At 40.7% G+C, this 21,481-nt stretch overlaps 1 protein-coding gene across 1 annotated transcript in view; it reads right to left on the bottom strand.

The window, feature by feature from the left end:
- The window catches only part of INO80 (INO80 complex ATPase subunit), a 131,187-nt gene extending 119,306 nt beyond the window's left edge, over positions 1–11,881 (bottom strand). Inside the window, exon 1 of the mRNA XM_022587428.3 lies at positions 11,377–11,881. The gene's annotated coding sequence lies outside the window, so the exon portion shown is untranslated. The remainder of the gene's footprint in view (positions 1–11,376) is intronic.
- Between the last annotated feature and the right edge of the window lie 9,600 nt (positions 11,882–21,481).

The raw sequence follows: 21,481 nt of genomic DNA, 5'->3' as shown, positions 1-21,481 counted from the left end.
CAATTCTACAAAAAATAATCGGGGAAAAAGTTTTTCATGAATGTTTTGAGAAAGAGTAAGAGTAACTAGGATCTATTATTTCCTGCCCACCATAATTATACAACTTTAACAAAAAATAAGCTCAATGGCTCAGCCAAAAAACAGTTCTGCATTCACTGAAATGTTTCACATAATCTTAACCATAAAAAAAGCTTTCAAAGCCAGTCTCAGCTGAAAGTAAAAAGTCTCGTTATGGCATGATGAGAGGAGAGGACAAGGGACTTAACACTGAATAAGAGCACACTAGTGTGAATTTTCTGTCCTAGGTGCTTTAATACTACTAGATTGGGGTCTCCCCTGGTGGCGCAGTGGTTGAGAGTCCGCCTGCCGATGCAGGGGGACACGGGTTCATGCCCCGGTCCGGGAAGATCCCACATGCCGCGGAGCGGCTGGGCCCACGAGCCATGGCCACTGAGTCTGCGCATCCGGAGCCTGTGCTCTGCAACGGGAGAGGCCACAACAGTGAGAGGCCCGCGTACCGCAAAAAATAATAATAATACTAGATCGTTTAATCCTCACAGTAATTTAAACTGTGTTCTCATTTTAGTTAGGTTAATTAACTTGCCCAAGCTAGAATTAGAACTCGGATGTATTATCAGTGACTCAAAAGCCCCAATTCTTCACCACCCAATTCTTTACCACAGACTCTGCTATGATAAAACAACAAAAAGACTAGGGTGACCCTACCTCCTAGTTGGTTTGCCCAAGACAGTTCAAGTTTATGCCTGTTGTCTGAAACATAATTACTAATAGTCTCTCTCTTCTCACTTCCAAAAGTATCCACGTTTTGTTTGAGCACATTACTGTTAGAACAATAAATTTTTGGTCACCCTACATGTGGAAAGAGGTAAATAAATCATTAAGCACTCTTTAAATATTCTAGCTGAACCTAAACTTTCCATTCAAACCATCCATATTCACTAAGAAGCTAAAGAAGCTACTGTGTACAAGAACTGAACTAAACAGCAGGAGGGAAAACCTTGCCTTCAAAGAGCATAGGCTGATAGAGCCCTCAACTTGAAGGCCAGAAACCACCTCCTCAACCAAAGGAACGGTTCCTTACTGTAAGAGCATAGGTACAATTTAATAAGCCCAGAGTTCCCCAAAGCACAAAGTTTTTTTTCTTCTTTTAAAATTTATTTATTTAATTTATTTATATTTGGCCATGTTGGGTCTTCATTGCTGTGTGAGTAGTTTCTCTAGTTGTGGCGAGTGGGGGCTACTCTTTGTTGAGGTGCACGGGCTTCTCATTGCGGTGGCTTCTCTTGTTGCAGAGCACGGGCTCTAGGCACACAGACTTCAGTAGTTGTGGCACGCGGGCTCTAGAGCGCAGGCTCAGTAGTTGTGGGGCACGGGCTTAGTTGCTCCGCAGCATGTGAGATCTTCCTGGACCAGGGCTCGAACCCATGTCCCCTGCATTGGCAGGCGGATTCTTAACCACTGTACCACCAAGGAAGCCCAAGCACAAAGTTTTCAGAGACAAAAATTACATCTGCATTTTTTTGGCCGCACTGCACGGCTTGCAGGATCTGAGTTTCCCAACCAGGGATTGAACTCGGCCACGGCAGTGAAACAGAGTCCTAATCACTGGACTGCCATGGAAGTCCCTACACCTGCATTTTAAATGGAATGAAGAACTCCCGGCTAAAAAAGGATGGCCCTTTCAGTGAGTTCTAAAATGGCAAAGAGAAGATATTTTGGCTTACCTCATAGGTACATTGTGAGAAAGAAAAAAGTGCTTATCCACATTTTCCCTTCCCTACTTTTCTTTCCTCACTGAAATCAGAATACATACCAAATGAAATATGTTTCCAAGGATGACAACAACAAAAAATCAATTACAATGCATTTGCTTTCTTCTAGGTAAGAACACTTTCAACTTCCTAGAAGAGTATCTTCACCAAGATGGAGAACAAATTACTTTTTATCAGAATAATAAAAGAAATAGCTTACTAGCACAACTGCCTCCAGGGAGTTCTGTAGTATACACCACAGACACAGCATCAAGTTTAATCTCCATTAATTAAGCATCTAGGGTGTAAATATTATTAAATCAAAAAATATAAAAGAGGGCTTCCCTGGTGGCGCAGTGGTTGAGAGTCCGCCTGCCGATGCAGGGGACACGGGTTCGTGCCCTGGTCTGGGAAGATCCCACATGCTGTGGAGCGGCTGGGCCCATGAGCCATAGCCGCTGAGCCTGCGCGTCTGGAGCCTGTGCTCTGCAACGGGAGAGACCACAACTGAGAGGCCCACGTACCGCCAAAAAAAAAAAATATATATATATATATATATATATATATATATAAAAGGGAGGAAATGTTTCCTGAGGTAGCCAGTGGACCTTTCACATTATAATTTTTTTAAAAAAACTTGTTTTAAGTTAGGCTATGTTAGAGGTCCCTAGTATATTTCATAACTCTTCTGGTGAATAGCACCCAATCTGAATTAATAACAATTTATCAAATTAAAAATTTGAAAACACTGCTAAAGATCCCTCTTACTGAAGAATCAGTGACTTCAACAACTTGTACAGCTAAACGCATGAAAACACTTACCATTTTCAGGGAATGAGATAGCTGAGAAAAATATGCTCCTGTAAAAGAGAAACTAAAGGACTGAATCCACAGCCCAAAAATCTTGAGTAAATCAGTTCATTCCTCAGTGAAGTTAACATTAGCTTATTTGATAGATATTTGTGAAAATACAGATTCACACAAAGAGCTGCGCTCATTTAGTTATCAGTTCCATATAGTTAACTGTCCACTATTACAAAAGTGATGGTGAGAGTTTATTATTGAGAATAAAAACTAAGAGACATTCATAAACAGCCAATATTACAAAATTCACTTTTCTATTTAGTTTTCCTATACTAAAAGTCAGTTTTCATTTTTGCAGTGAAGACACTAACTAGTGTGGGTGGTAACAGAGAAGTTGTCTAAAACTGTGTTCTCCACAGGAAGTCTGAGAAATCAAGGTTCAGGTAATTCATCCTGGGGATGAAGCATCTGTAAACAAGCATGAGTTGAATTGTACACTAAACAGAGCTTGCTTTTCAATTGTCAGATATCTATTTCGGTCACTTAGGCATGTGATGATTTTATTAACACCATATATAATTACTCTCATTGTCTTCACTATATAATATACACAGTTAATTTGAACAAGGCAGGTATGTTTACATCAAACTAGGCATTCAATAAACACTTTTTCCACTATTCAAGAAGCCTGGGGGTGGGGGGACTTTATCACAAAGTATTCCAACTGGGAATCCAAATTTTTGATTTTGTTGTATCAAATGCAACTGTAATAAGGAGACTATGTACACACTTTCTATTGCGAGCCACATGCCAGAATATTTTATTTGCATATACACTTCATATATACGTTCACATATTTTATCCTTTTATGACATAGATACTATTATAATCCCTATTTTACAGACAAAAAAGTTAAGCTTAAGGTCCCCCCAAAGGTCACACAGCCGAAAGTGACAGAGCCAGGATCGGAATCCAAGAAGTCTGACTCCAAAGTCCCACATACTTAACTACTCCAATATTTAATCTGAAGGACCTCCCACAAGCCAGAGGCTCCCAGGGCATAAAAAGCCATGCTAATGAAGTATATTCCAAGCAGTATATTCATTTATTCAATCATTTATTTAGACCAACACAGATTCATAAATATCGATTTTATTTTATGGGTTATAATTCAATGATGCTTTGTTCATTTTGCTGCTCAAATCGTTCCAGTTTGGGCCACTGGGAGCTCTTTCAGTTGGCCCCTGTGCTCCTCTGACATATCCTCTTCAATGTGGAGTTGTGGTGGTAGTGGTAGTAGCTGGAGCACTTCCTTACCTTCTGGCACAAGATGCTCCAGGCTCATCTTGTATATTTCCTGTCCCAAACCTACAATTAGCTATTTCTCCAAGGAGCTCTAGCTCCTTCTATTGGATAATGGTATTAGAAAACAAGATTTGGGTACTAGGTATGCTCCTGGATTTCTTTTAACCTTCTCAGCTGACAGAGTACAGAAATACACCTGTGTGTATATAAACCCATGTATGTACATGTCTATAAATGTTTCAATATGCAACCATCTGTGTCTGTATTAAGCTAAACACGGTTTCATACTGATGTCTCCAACTCTAATCCATCACCACAAGGAACACTGTAGCCTCCTCCCCTTGCTTATCTGTAAATTCTCCCTCTAACAGTGAGAAGCCTGTCTCCAGCCATCCATTTACTTAATTGTTCAATTGTGGTATATATGTATTTCAGTATCAGAATTAAGTGGCAATCCCACAGAACACAATTTTATGAATTAGACTGCAGTGCTCATGTGCAGTTCCTTGTCTTAGATTCCACTCATTTCCAAGGTTACTCAGGTCAGGACTCCCTTCCTCCCCATTTTAGTAAGGTTGTTTCATACATTTGTAATACCATTAGATTCTCTTGTCACAATCTGCATTCCTTCCTGGAATCCTTCAACCTCCTAAATGATTTTTGCTTAATTTGGACACATTAAACTTTACTCTTTGTGCTATAAAGCCCTATGAGTTTGGCAAATGCATAATGTCATCCATCCATCACTACTATATCCAATAGAATAGTTTTATCAAGCAGCATTTTAATTTAATTAAATGGTATTACAATCCTCTATGGAAGCAGCATGGTTGGGTAGAAAGAGAAGCTGAAGAGCTATACGTTTAATGCTATTGACAAGCCACAAACAGACTTTAGGACTAACAGTTATCCTTTCAGAGTCCCAAGAGCCTCACTGTAAAATGAGGGGGATTCAACTAGATAGTAATAATTTATAGCATTTATTAAACACTTACTTTGTGTCAGGGATGGTGCTAAGCACTTCACATGGATTATCTCATCTATTCCAACAACTCTATATATAAAGTAAACACTATTATGTATTACCCCTATTTAAAAGATGGAATTAAAGCCTTAATAATATTAACTAGCACAAGATCACCTAGTCAGGGAGTTGCAGAGCCAAGACTGTAGAGCAAGAGTTGGCAGAGTGGGCTTCCCTGGTGGCGCAGTGGTTGAGAGTTCGTCTGCCGATGCAGGGAACACGGGTTCGTGCCCCAGTCCGGGAAGATCCCACATGCCATGGAGCGGCTAGGCCCCTGAGCCATGGCCGCAGAGCCTGCGCGTCTGGAGCCTGTGCTCCGCAACGAGAGAGGTGACAACAGTGAGAGGCCCTCGTACCGCAAAAAAAAAAAAAAGAGTTGGCAGAGTATGGCCAGCATGTCAAATCCAGCCTGCTGCCCATTTTTATAAATCCTGACAGCTAAGAAATAATTGGAAAAAAACCATATTTCAGGACATATGAAAATTATATGAAGTTAAAATTTCAGTACCCATAGAGTTTTATTGGAACACAGCCAGACTCATTCATTTACATATTGACTATGGCTGCTTTTGCAATACAATGGCAGAGTTAGAGTAGCTGCAACAGAGAAGGCATGACCAGCAAAGCCTAAGATTTATTATTTGACCCTTTATAGAAAACTTTTCGCAAGCCCTGCTGCAGAGTCTGGTTTACTAGTATATTCTAAGAATGATTCTAAAAAAGGCAAACTATTACTAACATTAGAATGACAACCTGGACAGAAATATTTAAACCCTGAACTAAAAAGTTTAATGTTGTAAACCATCACCTCTTTGAGTTATAATCTTAAATAGAGAGACATTTCTATCTATTACATAAACACAAAGGTTAATGCATTATAATGAGTTTCTTTATTGATGTATTTTTACCTGCGTTATCTAAAAAAAGATTTATTTTCTACTCATAATAAAAAGGTTCTGATTTCAATACTTTACAAACTAAAACTCTAGATCAAACTGTCAAAACAAAATAGTACTTATAATTATAGCTAACACTTGTTGAGAGCACTATGTGCCAGGTACCATTCTAAGCATTTTCAGGCCTCTATGAAGCAGGTATTACTATTATCTTAAATTAACAGATGAATAAACTGAGGCTTAAACAGCTCTCCAGAGGCCACACAATTAATAAGAGGAAGAGCTAAAATTCAAACCCAGGTCATCTGGCTCTAGAACCTAGAAGGGGTCTGGCTACACTAAAAGGCCACTGGATTACAATGCTTCTGTTAACAAGGCAGATTAGGGCCTTTAAACAAATGAAAAGAATCTCTCAATATATTTTAAAAAAACAAACAAAACTAAGTACTAGTGTAATTTATATCAGCACTTCAAGAGAAACATTTAGGTTTATATTTCTCTATGGCACTTAGAGTTTGCATAATTCTGTTTCTCTTTGCAGAGCAACTCTGTACTCTCCATACATATACATACAACTGGTTTAACTCATTTGTACACCCCTCACAGAGTCTACCACAGTCCCTTGAGTGTGGCAGATGCTCAACAAATCACTGTTGGGAGATCAAAGAGCATTCACTATGTGTTCAATAAATATTTATTGAGTGAATGAATGAAGAGAATAAGGAGTTTCATAAACTATTAGGTTCAAGTATCATTAAATGGTTTGTTGACCTGAAATGAACTAGGGCTGGAAAAAAGTCTCTGGCTTTGCAACCTTTAAATTGGGTCTGGTCTGTTCTTGAGCTCTAACCACTTTCTGTGCTACTAAGTTTCATAAACAAACCACTCATTACACACCTGTCAAACAATATTCATCTTTCAAGCTAATTCTAATTTTCAGATTATTCTTCACGTTTTTCCTAATTTAATACAATTTAATCATAGTCCATCTCAGTCTTCATCACTCCACTGTGGAGTCAAATTTCTTTATCTTCATATGAAAGCATCACCGTTGCCTTCATCATTTATACTGGAAACCTCCCCCCTGCTTAATCTGTTCTTCACTGAGGTGCAATAATTTAATAGTCTAAGAGTGGATGTACTGTGGTTTCCTACCAGGATAACACAGCCCATTTCTAAATTTTATTTTTCATACCTCTCTCAGGAGTGACTAACATTTTGATGGACTTTCTGGTAATATTCAGGCAACAATCTCAGCGATAAACTGACCACTTGGCCTAGTATGCTTTTTACCACATTGATGTTCACTAGCCATTTTTCTGTTCATGCACAAGGAATGAAAGATTTACCCACAGTTTATCCTACCCAGCTACTAACTTCTTGCCCAGAAAAGGCAGCTGTCACATGCAAAACCAGAGGCAGCTTACTTGTTCATATTTACAAGAAATATGAATAATTTTAGTATCATTACAAAAACTTGAACACTATACATGAATACTCTGAGAAAACCCTATATGACATACATGTTGTTCTTTCCTACTGTAAGCTTCCCCTCTTCCAAATCAAAACTAAAAGTATGTCAAAGTTTTGATATGTTCTTCAAAGATGAAAATAAACTAACATTCCTCAATATGCTGTCTTATAGTTGATGTCATTTAATCTCAGAAGTGAAATTCTCACATAAGGAGAACTGAAACTCAAAAAAGTTCACTGAGGGCTTCCCTGGTGGCGCAGTGGTTAAGAATCCGCCTGCCAATGCAGGGGACACGGGTTCAATCCCTGGTCCGGGAAGCTCCCACATGCCGCGGAGCAACTAAGCCCATGCGCCACAACTACTGAGCCTGCGCTCTAGAGCCCAAGTGCTGCAACTACTGAAGCCCACATGCCTAGAGCCCATGCTCTGCAACAAAAGAAGCCCCTGCTCACCACAACTAGAGGAAGCTGGCGTGCAGCAACAAAGACCCAACGCAGCCAAAAATAAATAAATAAAATAAATAAATTTGTTTAAAAAAAAAAAGTTCATTGACTTACCCAGTGCTAAGCGGGACTCTAACTCAAGTCTTTTGAAGTCCAAGACCAATCTCTTTCTATTATACTACCAAGTTTCTCTTCAGCTAGATTATCACTTGCTCTTCCCCTAAGAAGTCCTGTTCATGTGAACGTGAATTTAAGCCAATAATCCTACTACTTCTTACGGAAACCCCTGATTTGCTGCATATGAAATGACTTAGCTATGTGTCCGGGACTCTCCAGGGCAAAGGCTCTTTAAACTGGGGTCCAAGAATTTGGATGGAAAAAAACTTACATCCTTATTTTCACTAACCTATAATTGAAACTAACATTTCCTTCAATTCTGAATGTAGGTAGCATACCACAGCAGTATTAGCAGGACTATCACTAGTTGTTATTTAGTAATAAAAAGCAAATTTCTTACATCATAAATTTTTTTTAATGTGAACTACATTTCACACAGTTAAAAAGCCATATTCTTTTTATGAAAAGGGGTTCACAGGTTTCTTTAGACTACAAAGGAGTTTAGGGCACATAAATAATGTAAGAATGCTACTCCAGAGACCATCACACAATCTGTCAATCCTTGGTAACGAAGGTTTACAAAGCCATGTCACACAGTTTACTCATTGTCCTCTAGTTTGTTAAAAATATGGGGAATTCCTGGGCTTCCCTGGTGGTGCAGTGGTTGAGAGTCCGCCTGCCGATGCAGGGGACACAGGTTTGTGCCCCGGTCTGGGAAGATCCCACATGCCGCGGAGCAGCTGGGCCCGTGAGCCACGGCCACTGAGCCTGCGCGTCCGGAGCCTGTGCTCCGCAGCGGGAGAGGCCACAACAGCGAGAGGCCCGCGTACCGCAAAATAAAAAAATAAATAAAATATGGGGAATTCCCTGGTGCTCCAGTGGTTAGGACTCTGCGCTTTGCCTGCCAAGGGTGCAGGTTCAATCCCTGGTTAGGGAACTAAAATCCCACAAGCTGCATGGTGCAGCAAAAAGGATAGCATTTAGACCCAGTGATTTTTTCGTATCTAATTTGTCAATTACATTTGCTATTACTGATCTCCTACTTCTAACCTAACACACATGGAAATCTCTCTTATGTACTTATTAAACCCAGGCATTAAACTTCTTTGTGACCAACTTTTCAACCCTAAGCAAACCTACTGTATTATGATTAGCAAGTGAATCCAGTGCTTGTACAAATGAATTTGACTTAATGTACAGCTATGGTCCAAATGTTTGTGTCCCCCCGCCTCCCCAACTCATGTATTGAAATCCTAACCTCCAAGGTGATGGTATTAGGTAGAACAGAGGCCCTCATGATTAGGATCAGTGCCCATTTAAGGTGTTTAGTAAGTATTAACAAATAAGCTCTTATCTTCTGCAAGCTACAGCCTATCGTATCAAAATCCTTATGCTTAAGATGCAACTTTAAAACTTGTCATCGGGCTTCCCTGGTGGTCCAGTGGTTGAGAGTCCGCCTGCCAATGCAGGGGACACAGGTTCGTGCCCCGGTCCGGGAAGATCCCACATGCCGCGGAGCGGCTGGGCCCGTGAGCCATGGCCGCTGAACCTGCGCGTCCGGAGCCTGTTGCTCCGCAACGGGAGAGGCCACAACAGTAAGAGGCCCGCGTATCGCAAACAAACAAAAAAAAACTTGTCATCAACTTCACTTATTTTCCTTCACAAAGGTTCCTATTAACCTTATCCCATTCTGTCCACTCTAAAATTCACTGCATCCCAGCGTTTGTATTTTGTGTGAACTTTTATGGTGACATGTTAAATCTCCAAGCCAGTTTTAACATTGTGGGCAGAAAAGACGTCTATTAGTACTTCCCTAGTCCTATGTCTACACAAGTTAACAGCAGTCAAAGGCTGTTATGATACCTTCCCTTGGTAGTACTATGACAAACTTTCACTAAGTGAAGCTGTAACACCATAGTTTATGGTCTGTTGCTGAGACTTAATCACATTTCCACCTTGATGTACTCAAAACGTTTTTATTAGTCATAAACTTTCTAATATTTTTTCTCTTTACAGTTAGTTATTTCCTATTAAAAAACACAGACCTTTAAAAATTGATTCTGATTCTTCTGAAACAAAATGTAGAGGAAAAGAACATAGTAAACTAAAATAATGGAATTTAATCCTTAAAAATACAAATTCATTTTAGAATCTGGTAAGTATGCAACGTTTACCATATATAATAATCTCAACTTAATGTTTTATAGGAAGAGCTTGAGAATTAAAAGCATAAAACACAACCAGAGTTGGAATACTATTTGGCAATAAAAAGGAACGAAGTGCTGATACACGCTACAGCATGGATGAGCCTTGAACACATGGTTAAGTGAAAGAAGACAGCCACAAAGGGACACATATTGTATGATTCTGTTTATACAAAAGATCCAGAATAGGCAAATCTACAAAGACAGAAAAGAGACTAGTGGTTGCTAGGGGCTGGGGGAAGGGAAGTGGGGAGTAACTGCTAAGGGGGCCTTCTTTTTGGAGTGATGTTACAGAGCAGTGACAGCCCTAGAAATCTATCAGTATACTAAAAATCATGGAACTGTACACTTTAAAAGGCTGAGCTTTTTGGTATGTGAATTATACTTCAATAAAGGTGTTACTTTAAAGATAAATAACAAAAAGCCACCACTTGTAAACCACAGTGAAAATTTCCTTGGGAAAGGAAATTATGAAAGTCATCGACTAGAAAAGTAAATTGGTTACCTGTGATGTTAGCAAAATCAACCTCCTATTTTGTCTCCCATTCTACCAACAAGTACGCGAACATAAAACCAGACAGTGTTCGAATCAAAGAATTCGGCACAGTTGGCCGTTAAACTAAAATAGTGAGTGCCTTCGTAGAATCTCCCACTCCTAAACTGTAGGGGGCTTCCACTTACGGAAGTAGTTTTCAACAGCAAGCTCAAGAAGGAACGTCAAACTGGATGACATTTGCCTAGACGCCCTACAAAAGCCAAAAACACTAGAAGGGGTGACACCTACACACTCCTAAGCCTGTGCACGTGTTAGGCTGCCCCCACCCAACACCAACAAGCAGCATGCACCATTCACCCAGATCCCAACTTGCTCACCATAAACTGACACACTATCAAGCCCTTTAGCTCATTTGTTTAAAAGGACAGATACAGCAACCCTCACCAGGTTCCCACTCGAGCCCAACCAACCCCCGCCCTGCCCCTCCCCACCCCAAACCCACACACGTGTTAGCCCGACACCGCCCCACCGGGTCCCACGTGCACCTGATCTAACACACTCCCCACGTGTGGGCGCCCCACGGGCTTCCTCAGCTGTCTGAGGTCACCGCGTGACCCTGGGTCTCCAGAGGTAGGAGAGGGGAAGGACGAGGCCCAGGTCCCTGAGGTCCCAAGCCTTCGGGGAGTGTCCACACCCATCCTCCCTACTAACCCCAACAAATCCAAGGGCCGGGGGCGACGGCCCCTTTAAGACGCGGCCCAGTCGTCGCCCACAGAGAGGGGCGCAACGGGGCCTACACAACCCCCCCCTCCGTTTGCCCGCCCACGTCTAGTCGCCTCACCTCGGGCCGCCGGGCCCCGCCGCCGCGGCGGCGGCGGAGGGGGGGCGGGGTGCGGGCGGGGTCCGGAGGGGGGGGTCGCCCCGCCAACGATGGAGCCGCGGTTCGCTCTCTGAGGCCGTGGGACGGTGACTGCGTTGGGCGTGGACGCTCCTAGCTCGCTCCCTCGGCGGCTCCTGGGACCCCAAGATGGCGGCGGCGCTGAGGCGGCTGCGGGCGCTGGGCCGGCGGCGGCGGCGGCCACTTTCACTCACTGAGAGGAGCGGAGCAGGGACACGGGGAGCCATGGCGGGGGGGAGGAGAGGCGCCATAGCCAGGCCAGAACAATCGAGCCGCTACTCAGCGGGCTTACCCCTGCCCCGCCCACGCTCACTGCTCGTCGCCAGCCCGTGGCCGTCCGCAGTGCCGCTGCGGTCGGCCTCGTGCAGCTCGCACCCCGCCGCTACAGCCTGACGCCCCGCGCGGACCGGGGTTCGGGGGGAGATCCTGATCCATGCCATCTGAGTGCAGATTGGTCGGGGCTGGGACTGCCGAAGATTGCCGAAAGGCGGCGGGGAGGAGGAGGAGGATGTCATCGCTAGAGTGAGCAAGCAGATCTCGCGGGAGCAAATGTCGCGAGACCTCTCCAGGTCTGCAACCGCCAAAGAAAGGTTACTTTTCCCGGAAGTAACGTCAGTCGAAACGGCCCGGGATCCTGGGAATATTCGTTCCCTCAGGCAGGAGGTTGGGGGGGTTGCTTGTGATTAGTTTGTTAGGGGCTACCAAACACTGCTGAGTTCACTTGAGGGAAAGTATAGGCTCGGCTGTGATATTTTATCCTGTTTTTGGCCCCTTTGGGTGGGGTTGTATACTGTGGGGAAGTGCATGCTCCGTAGAACCTCTCGTAACAGTAGTTTGGGGCTCCACTTTAGGCTCAGCGACCAAGACTGCGATGCTGTGGCATATTTGTGCAAGGCGCCAAGGTGAAGGCTTAGGATTCAAGTACTTGTGAACACACAGACCTGTCATCAGAAATGCCTCCCTATTCTAACACTCACCCAGTGAGCCTCTGAAAAGGAAATAATTTGACTTGTCTGTGCCAACTCCATAGTTTGCGCCCCCTACTACCCACATTTACTAAAGTTAATGCAATTCAGTTACCAGCATCTGTGATGAGAAGTACCTAGTGTAGAGCCTAACTGCAGATAAGGATTAGAAGAACTTACTGAAAGTTAACTATTCTATTTCTGTTCCCTTATGTCTCATGTTTTAATTAATTTCAGCCTGGCCCTTAGCACGTAAGCAGAACAGCATTTGCTTAAGGTCACTAAGTAGCCTTCTTGTGCCAAATTCGCTGGACTTTGAAAAGTTAATTTTGCTTAAAGGCAAAAGTATAATATACACCCTTTGTGAAAGAAAGAAGGGGACATAAAACACACAAATACCTGCTCATTTGTCAGGGGAGGTATAAACCAGAAGTTAAGGTGAATGATGTCCTATATGAGAAGGGTGGCAAGAAGGGGAGGATTGGAACAAGGTAGCAGGATCGACAAAGGAGTGGCAGATATTTTTATACAGGACTGTCTCTTAGAACCATATGTTTCACATACCCAAAAACATAAACACCTAAAACCAACTACGATAATATTTCAGTAACAACCAGCTGATAGGAGCATAAATCAAAAGGAAAAGAAAAAAGGGGGAAAAGTCAGTGAGCTGCGGAGGGACCAAGTTGTATGGTCCTTTAAAGTTCAGACGTATAGGTTGTCTGTTGTATTTGTTTTCTGTTGTTGTGCTAACAAATTACCACAAATATAGTGGCTTAACACAGACTTACTATCTTACAATTCTGTAAGTCAGAAGTCTGACTCGGGTCTCAAACTTGGCTAAAATCAAGGTGTTGGCAGGGCTGCCTTACTTTCTGGGGGCTCAAGGGAAGAATTTGTTTCCTTTTCCAGCTTCCAGAGGCTACTTGCATTCCTCGGCTCCTGGCTCCCTTCTTCCATCTCAAAGCCAGCAATGGTAGGTTGGGTCCTTCTCATGTCGTATCTGACCAACTCTTACCCTTTTAAGGATCCTTGTGACTACAACAGGCCCACCCAGATAATCTAGGATAAGCTCCCTATTTTAAAATCAACTGATTAGGAACTTTAGCTCACCTGCAACCTTAATCCCCCTTTGTCTGTAACCTAATATATTCACAGGTTTTGTGGACATCCTTGGGGTAAGGCTGTTATTCTGCCTGCCCCCCCAGTTCTGTTCTAGAACTTTTGATGTACAACTCTCATCTTTCATCTATGACTTTCACATTAAAGTCCAGTTTTTTCTAATCTCTAATACAGTCTTGCATTCTTTCTTTATTTTTTATTTTTTGGCCTTGCTGCGTGGCTTGTGGGATCCTAATTCCCCGACCAGGGATCAAACCCGGGCCTTCTGCAATGGAAGCTCGGAGTCCTAACCACAGGAGTGCCAGGGAATTCCCTGATCTTGCATTATTGATTGAAGGTGTTTGTACATTCTTTGCCTCAGAGATTTAGTACCTCACATAAAGTTTAATCCACAATTTCTTTGTAATTTGGATTTAAATTGAGATTTAATGTTTTCTAGAAATATCTTGATTTTATTTTACAGTTCATTGTAACATTTTCTGTTTTCTATCCAAATAAAGGAATCTCTTTGGCTTTCTTTAAAAACTGTTCATAATATTAAGAAAAATCATTCAATATGCAATATTTAATTTTATTAGGGTAATGTTTAAAATACATTAGAAAATAAAGAAAACAGATCATTTAATGATAATTTTGAGGGAACTCTGCAATTTAGGATATGTATTTTATTTCCAATAATAAAGCAATAAACAAAAAGAAAACCCACTATGTGTCAGGGTAGAGGAAAGACCCAAAACTGAATATAAACACTAAGGAATGAACTTGACTGTTTTACAGATGAGTAACACAGCGACTCTACAAGGGGTGGGGAGGAAAAGAACTCACCTAAGTACTGAGGGAAACAGTATCTTGACTGGATACCTAAGAGTAAACCAACTGAACTGTACATAAATTCTGTGATCCACATCGTAAGTATTTCTCTCCAGTATGCATGTTAGAATTAAGCAAATATATTGTAGATCATGAGCTGTGTTTCTCACTGTTGGAGAAAAAAGTTATTAAGTAAGGAAGAGGGGAGAGCTAAAATGAAGCCTGTGGTGTTGGATTGGATTCTGAGGTATCTGTATAAACTCATGGTTTTTAATATATGTAAAATAGGTACAGAAATATAGATTGGTGTGTATGTGTGAATTAATAAACATATTTCCTAGTTCTGTCTGCTGAGAGTATTTAAAAGCGATGAGGATACCTAGCATCCAGATCTTGATTTCTAAACACCATTTTCCGATAAAAAGAACAAGGAGAACCTTGGAGAAATAACTGATTCCTAGGCTGAGGCAGCGAAACTACCAGATGAGCCTGGAGTATATTGTGGTGCCAGGAAATAATACTTAAAAAAGGATGTCACAAGAACACAGCAGCCAATCTGAAAGAGCTCCTAATGGCCAAAGCAGCAAAATAAAAATGACAATATTGCATTATGACCCATGGACCCATGGTATTTATTTTTAATATTCATGCATCCATACTGATACAAACAAATAATTGGTTATTTAAATGGATGGGAGAGAAGGGACAACTCTTTCTTAGAGTAGAATTCCAATTAATAAATGGAGAAGGAAAGAGGGATAACAAAAATCACCACTAGGCAAACATTGCAGTAATAACTTGCAGACACGATCCACAGATGGATGCTAAATTAGTAGGTGAAAATTTGAGGAGAAACAGGATTTACATAGATTCAAAGTGTTTCACCCAAGATACATTTTAGCACAAAGGGAAAGATAGTAACTTAATAATGGTGAGGGACTTCCCTGGTGGCACAGTGGTTAAGAATCTGCCTGCCAACGAAGGGGAAATGCGTTTGATCCCTGGTCTGGGAAGATCCCACATGCCACGGAGCAGTTAAGCCCATGTGCCACAACTACCGAGCCTGCACTCTAGAGCCCATGAGCCCCAACTACTGAGGCTGCGTGCCCCAACTACTGAAGCCCACGCACCTAGAGCCTGTGCTTCTCAACAAGAGAAGCCACCATTGGGCTTCCCTGGTGGCCCAGTGGTTGAGAGTCCACCTGCCGATGCAGGGGACGCGGGTTTGTGCCCCGGTCTGGGAAGATCCCACATGCCGCGGAGCGGCTGGGCCCGTAAGCCATGGCCGCTGAGCCTGCCCGTCTGGAGCCTGTGCTCCGCAACGGGAAAGGCCACAGCAGTGAGAGGCCCGCAGACCGCAAAAAAAAAAAAAAAAAAAAAGAGAAGCCACCACAATGAGAAGCCCGCACACCGCAACAAAGAGTAGACCCCACTCACCGCAACTAGAGAAAGCCCACGCACAGCAACGAAGACCCAGAGCAGCAAAAAAAATAATTAATTAAAAAAAATGATGGAACTCAGCAAACCACCTTAACCAAGTGATCAAGATAAACATCATCAGTAACAAGACATATTTACATCATGAACCCTTTGATATTTCACATTGAGAAGGACAGTATCATTTCTGTGGTATTCTTGCTGAAAATGTATAATCTCATTCCAATCATGAAAAAAGCATTAGACAATCTGAAATTGGGGGACTTTCCAAAAGAGAATTGATCAATACTCTTCCAAACTGTCAAGATAATGAAAGACAAGGAAAGATCTGAAGACAACTGCAGACTGCTAGAGACTGGGAAGAAATAACAAGTAAATCTAATGTAGAGTCCTGGAAAGGATCCTGTAAAGGAAAAGGGACATTGGTGGGAAAACTGGTGACATTTGTATAAGGTCTCTAATTTAGTTTGTAATATTGTACTAATGTTAATTCCCTTGTTTCCATAACTATACTAAGGTTATGTAAGATGTTAACGCTGGGGAAACTGGGTGAAAAATAATACAGGAAATCTTTTTTGCACCTTCTCTGTAAGCCTAACATTAGTTCAAAATAAAAAGTTAAATTTTTTTTTAATTCCACTTAACTTTTCAACGGTATTCATCTCCATTCTTGAAATACCGTCTTCCCTTAACTTTGGAATCACAATGTTCTCCTGGTTTTCTTCACTTTGGACAGTTTTTTATAACCACAGCAACTAGTCCACTGGTTCATGGATTCTGGTCTTGACAAAATTAGGGATATGCAGGAACTTATATGAGAGTACAAAACTATTTTAAGGAATCTTCTCAAATTCCTTAGCTAACTTGAAATCACAGGAGACATAGGGGGACTTCACTTGAGAGGAGCCAGAAGTATCAACATAACCTTTTCTCAGCTGTAGCGGAGATGGCCACTATATGAGCAGTAATAACCGTGAAGCTGCCCCCACCAACCATCAGCTCCATCTGGAAAAGGAAGAGTTCCCACCGTCCTAACTGCTCTCTGGAATTCCAGGGAAAACAGGGAGGTGAAGAGCAAGTGCATTCTGCCTGGTATCTGCAGCATACACACTTTAAACATTAAAGCAAGGGCCAGAAACTGGTGGTCTTTGGCCATAACCAGCCTCCAGGTGTGTGTTTTGTTTTGTCTGAGGTTTTTTTTTTTGAAAACTAAGAGTAACAACACTGGTCCAATAGCTGAATGGAAGTGAACTGTAGCTTCTCCCTTTAAGCATGGTATATGCTTTCCTGTTCACCAGAGTCCCTATTACTACTGGTGACACTACTTAAACCCAGTCCACTGACACTGTTTCCACAACTGCCCAACTTCTGCAGATATTTGAGCTTGCAGTTCCTACAATAAAAGATTTTTATTTGAATTTGTCACTCTTGCTGAGATGGTTTTTGTTCTAATTAGCATGGTGAGTAAATGCTGTTTTGAAAGCACAAAAACATAATAATAGCTAACATTTTGTCAGCACCTATAGGCAGTGCTCTAGGAGCAATACACATTTAGCCTTCATGAAAGCCCTTCATTTCCATTTTGTAAAAAGGGAACTGAGGCTTAGCTTGATTAGGTAATAATTAAGTAACTTGTTCAAGCTCACACAGATAGTAAGTGATAAAGCAGGGACTCAAACCCAGGTCTTCAGAGGCCAAGTTCTGTATTCTTCCACTATACCAAACGTCTGCTCTTATCAATTTAATTTGCTTTACTGACTTGGTTGTCTATCTGTAATCTTTGATGCTATCACTCGTTTATTTTAAAATTATGAAATATATACCAGCACAAAGAAAAATATAAGGAAAAATATAACAAACATTTGTGTACCCACCACCAGATTTGTCAAATCTTAATATTTTGTCATATTTGTTTTTATTAATAAAACATTACAAATATAGCTGATGCCATATGTAGCCCTTTTTATTCCCTTTCTCCTCTCTCACCACTCCCAGAGATAACCACTATCCTGAATTTGTTATTAACAATACCCATCCATGTTGTATATATATATATATCTCTTCATAAAAATTATATATATCTTCACTTGCTCTTTTCAGTCAACATTATGTTTTTGGGGTTTATCCATGTTAACATGTGTAGCTTTAATTTATTTTATATTTTTATTTTTTTTTAATTTGGGGGGACTTCAGATTCACAAAAACAGATTGATCATAATCTTTGGTTCATGACACATCAGAAGTCTGTCACTGGCTTCTTTCCATTTAGTTTACTTTTTTTTAATTAAAAAAATTTTTTTTATTATTTTGGCTGCATTAGGTCTTCGTTGCTGTGCACGGGCTTTCTCTAGTTGCCGTGAGCGGGGGCTACTCTTCGTTGCAGTGCATGGGCTTCTCACTGCGGTGGTTTCTTTTGTTGCAAAGCACAGGCTCTAGGCACACGGGCTTAGTAGTTGTGGCGCACGGGCTTAGCTGGTCCGCGGCATGTGGGATCTTCCCGGACCAGGGCTCGAACGTGTGTCCCCTGCATTGGCAGGCGGATTCGTAACCACTGCACCACCAGGGAAGTCTGGGTATCCTGTTATATGTAGTCTTTTGGGACTTACCTTTTCCACTTAATGTTGATAAAACTGTTAGGTGTCACTGGAGCTGGTAGTTTTTAAAACAGCTTTATTGGGATTTCATTCACATACCCAAAACTGCATCCACTGAAATGTGTGTAATTCAACGTTTTTTAGTATCTTCACAGAGTTGTGCAACCATCATCATAATCTAATTTTAGAACATTTTCCTTTCCCGGAGAAGAAATGCCCATCCCCATGAGCTATGAGCTTCACTCCCCATCCCCAAGCCCCACCTCCACCCATGTAACCACTTAACCTTTCTGTCTCTATAGATTATTTAATTTTTTTTTTTTTTTTTTTTTTTTTGCGGTACGCGGGCCTCTCACTGTTGTGGCCTCTCCCATTGCGGAGCACAGGCTCCAGACGCGCAGGCTCAGTGGCCATGGCTCACGCGCCCAGCCGCTCCGCGGCATGTGGGATCTTCCCGGACTGGGGCACAAACCCGCGTCCCCTGCATCGGCAGGCGGACTCTCTACCACTGCGCCACCAGAGAAGCCCTATTTAATTAATTTTTACTGTTGTATAATATTACCTTGTTTATACCATAGTTTATTTACCCACTCTCCCACTGATGGGCATTTGGGTTGTTTTCCAGGTTTTCACTGTTATGAATAGTGTTGGTCTGAACAGTCTTGTATCTGTCCTGTCTTGCGCATGCATGTCCAAGATGTTTTCTTTGGCATATACATAATAATAGACTTACAGGATCATAAATATGCAAGTGCTCAAGTAAAGAAAATAATTAAAACTATTTGGAAACTATATTCCCAAGTAGTTGTGCAATTATACACTCTCACCAGCAATAAAAAAGAGAGATTGTGGATTACTATCTCTCCAAAATTTTATAAGGTTGAACAGCTCCTCAAACGTTTATTGGCCATTTGTGTTGCTCTTCTGTGAAATCCCTGTTCATGTCTTTTGCCTCTGTTTCTATTGGGTGTGTGTGTGCGCACGCTTTTCTTATTGATTTGAAAGAGTTCTTAACTTATTCTTGATACAAATCCTTTGCTATTTCTGCCTATTGTGAATATCTTTCTCCAGTTTGCTACTTATCTTTTGGCTTTCTTCAATGTCCCTTAAAGAAAAGTTCTCAATTCTAATAGCCAAATTCATCAATATTCTCTTCTAAATCAAATGCTTTTAATGTTTTGCTTAAGATATCTTTCCCTATTCCACAATCAAAAAAAAATCCACCAGTATATTCTACTGAGGTGTTTTTTTTTAACACTTAGATCTTTAATCCTGGAATTTTTTAATATGTTGAAAAGTAAATATCCAATTCATCTTTTTCCATAGAGAGATCCATTTTTTCCAAATCCATTTATTGAAATGTTGGTCCTTCCTTTCTCACTGCTTTGACGTGCTGTCTCTGTTTTTTACTAAAGTTCTACATTATGATGGTCTGTTTCTGGACTTATTCTATTCCATTGGTCAACTTGTCTGTCCCTGTGCCAATGTCACATTGTCTTAATTAGTACAATTTTAAAATAAGTTCTGATACTTGGTAGGCAAGTCACTCTCCCTTCATCTTCAGAAATGTTCAGCTATTTTTTGGTCCTTTATTCTTCCATTTAAATTTAATATCATTTTATCAATTTTAATGAAAAATGTGGTTGGCAGTTTTATTGTATCTCATTGAATCCATAGATCAATTCAGAGAGCTTTGACATTTCATGATATTAAATCTTCCTATCTGTGAACATAGTAGCTCTACATTTATTAGTTTTGTTTAGACCCTCTTCACTACCTCTTAATAACATTTTATAGTTTTTCCTGTAGGAGCCTCAGACCACTTTCGTTAGATTTATTCTTAATTACTTGACATTCTCAAATATTATTTAACCTTACATAGTAATAAACAAACTGTAAGAGTTGTCTTCTCTTTTATATTGCACATCTTTCTTGTGCACCTACGGGAGTCTTTCTAGGGTATACACTTACTACTGCAATTGTTGAGTCATAAGGTATATGCATCTTCAACTAAAAGTGCTCTGTGAATAATAACAGCCAAAAAAACTCCACACAAATGTAAGTTGGTAGTGAACACTTAAGAAATATTTGATGAAGGAACTATCCCAATTGAAATAGTGAAATGAATTTTACCACATGGTAATCATGGTACAGCCAAAGTTATACTGGAAGAGAGGCATATTCAGAGTGGAGGATGGAATGTCCTGACAGTTTTAGAATGAGTGTCATCAGGAAAGTCCTTCCTCTGAAAAGGAAAACAAAGCAGCTGTGGGAGAATCTTTGAGAAATATAAAGAATTAATTAGAGAAGCTCATTACTAAAAATATTTGTTTTCTTTCTAGAAAAGCAATCTGGCCAACTTGAGGGAAATAGCAAGCAACTACTAACCCTAAATAGTATCTTCCACATTAAGTTTCTCAGCATTTAACATCTACAGATAAGACAGGCAGAGCTAAACTGATTGCAAGGAGAGATTTAAAAAAAACTTCACATATATCTGGTATTAATGTTATATATTTGCGTTTATATTCCATCATCTCATATGATATTATAAAGGTGATAGTATGAACATCTCCGCTTTATAGATGACAAAAAAGAACCTCAAGGAGATTAAGTCTAAAATCACAAAACCAGTCCATTAGTAAATCCAGGACTTGACTCAAGATATGTGAAAGAAATTCAGAGCATTCTGGTGAAAAACTCTGAGGCACAATGCAAAGATTTTTAACTCCTTAGGGCATGCCAGAATTTTAAGACAGTAGGTAAAACAAAGTACCAAAAAAATTCAATATATTTAGTGGTAATGACAACAGACCCCTTTTAAGTTAGTGCTAGAGTCAGAAGCCTGGCAAGAAGGATGATGTAAAAAGGATAAATAAATTTAGCCATGAGCGTATAAAACATGACTGACAGAAAGTTTTACAAATAGTTTTACATATTTAGCTTCTTTTCTCCTTTGTGGTTATTTCATAATAGGAAAGATATAACAGGGAGTGTTAGATTGTTATGAGGATGTGTTCAAATATCTATAGAAGGATAATTTTTAATATTGCCTTAGAGGTAGGTGCAGCGGATAGTTCTGATGCCGATAATATCTTCCATGTAGTTTGAGATTTCATA

The sequence above is a fragment of the Delphinapterus leucas genome, chromosome 2 (assembly GCF_059928025.1).
Source record: "Delphinapterus leucas isolate spDelLeu-1000000601 "Yukka" chromosome 2, BTC_Dleu_Yukka2, whole genome shotgun sequence".
NCBI classification, from domain to species: domain Eukaryota; kingdom Metazoa; phylum Chordata; class Mammalia; order Artiodactyla; family Monodontidae; genus Delphinapterus; species Delphinapterus leucas.
This window is presented reverse-complemented; position numbering and strand designations above follow the sequence as displayed.